Below are 2,434 nucleotides of genomic sequence, written 5' to 3'. Positions count from 1 at the left end.
TATATATATGTATATATATATATATATATATATTGTTTTTTATGTTCCTTTCTTTTCTTTTCTACTTCTCAATAACTATTTGATAGAATTATATATGAACGCTGTATGTAAAACATCTATTCTAAAATATTTTTTGACAGATCATTAATACGTAGATACATCATCAGTTATTTAAACCACAACAGAGATAGTAACCATGCATACCAAATATTAAAATTGATTAGTAATATAGCTAATAAGGATGTTACTATAACCAACACTATTATAAAAGGAGTTGTATGAAGAGAACCGAAAATATGCAATTTATCCTAGAATATCAATACATTTTTAGTAATAACATTTATAGTAAATACACCAGATGTTTCAGACTCGCTGTTTACTATACTTTATCATTACAAGTGCTAATCAAGGACATGATAAACTTACTACCCATTTTCAGTGTAAAAGACCTAACAGAGGAGGCGAATTATTATATCTCTACAGGGCCAATCTTATCAAGCAGGACCGTTTTTTTTTTTCTATTTATCTGTTATCTGCCTGTTTTGATCCCTCTGAGGCCAATGAATGAATGAATCGCGTATGGAAAAACGAGTGTGCAAAAGCTATGCATTTCCAGACTGGCGTGTTTCAGCTTCGATAATTTCTAATAAAAGCATATAAAACGAACACGAAGGTATAGTGTGCGGCGATCTACTACATCGTCGGTTTACTTTCAAAGCGCCTTTTCATTTAACAAAACTTTCATTATCAATTAGTAATAACACTGTATAAAAATCTGAAATCTGTATAAAAAAGGTACCATAAGCATTGTACTTGTCAGGGTATATATTTATATATATATATATATATATATATATATATATATATATATATATATATATATATATATATATATTTATTTATATATATATATTAATATATATGTATTTATGTATGTATAGATGTATAAATGTATAAACATGAGTGTGTGTGTGTGTGTGTGTGTGTGTGTGTGTGTGTGTGTGTGTATGTGTGTGTGTGTGTGTGTGTGTGTGTGTGTGTGTGTGTGTGTGTGTGTGTGTGTGTGTGTGTGTGTGTGCGTGTGTGTGTGTGTGTGTGTGCGTGTGTGTGTGTGTGTGTGTGTGTGCTTGTATGTATATATATATATATATATATATATATATATATATATATATATATATATATATATATATACATATATATGTATGTATGTATATGTATATGTGTATACATACATATATTTTTATATATATATATATACATATATATATATATATATATATATATATATATATATATATATATATATACATATATGCACACACGTGGAATGGAAACTGACCAAGCGAGAGTGGCGACTTCCCGACTCTTTGGTTGAAGCGAAGAGACGGGAGAGAACAGATTTTCAAGAAAACTTTAATGTACACTTTTTATAGATATTTCATCACTTTTTATTTTCATCGACACACCGCCTTGACGATTTTAACCACATGTACAACACAGTACTTCCTTAAATGCACTTGTACTATAACCATTAAACTAATTAAGGCCATATATGACATTAACCACATATGCAGTACAGTACCTCCTTAGATGCACTCGTTCTATACTCATTAAACTAAATCAAGACCTCATTTTAAGACATACAACGTATACTATAAAGTAAAAAAAATATTTAGACGTTTCAACTCCAGGAACACACGCATCACAGTACCTCCATAGGTGTGCACTTTTACCATGCTCATTAAACTAAATCATTTTAAAACATACAACCTATGCCATAAAGTTTTTAAAAAATAGACGTTCTAACCCCAGGAACGAAGAACATATACCATAAAGTAAAAAAAGAAGAAGAACAAAAAACATTTAGACGTTTCAACTCCAGGGAACGAACACACACACAGCACAGTACCTCCTTGCGAGCACTCGTTCCATACTCATTAAACTAAATCAAGACATTTTAAAACATACAACCTATACCAAAAAGTAAAAAAAAATTGACGTTCCAACTCCAGGAACGAACAACATATACCATAAAGTAAAAAAAGAAGAAAAAAAGACATTTAGACGCTTCAACTCACGAACACACACACAGCACAGTAACTCCTTACAAGCACTCGTTTCATACTCATTAAACTAAATCAAGACATTTTAAAACATACAACCTATACCAAAAAGTAAAAAAAAAAAGAAAAAAAAATAGACGTTCCAAGTCCAGGAACGAACAACATATACCATAAAGTAAAAAAAGAAGAAGAAAAAAAACATTTAGACGCTTCAACTCACGAACACACACACAGCGGAGGAGCGAACCTTGGCGCGGTTAGTGATCACCGAAGCGAGGCGTGTCATTAGGGCGAGGTATTGCATTGCAGCTTTCCAGGTATCACACTGGCTTTCTGGAGGGGATCCAGACGCCGTTAACGGGACTTTC

Source organism: Penaeus vannamei, chromosome 31 (assembly GCF_042767895.1).
Source record: "Penaeus vannamei isolate JL-2024 chromosome 31, ASM4276789v1, whole genome shotgun sequence".
In the NCBI taxonomy this organism is placed as follows: Eukaryota; Metazoa; Arthropoda; class Malacostraca; order Decapoda; family Penaeidae; genus Penaeus; species Penaeus vannamei.
The sequence above is the reverse complement of the archived record's forward strand: the minus strand, read 5'-3'. Positions refer to the sequence as shown.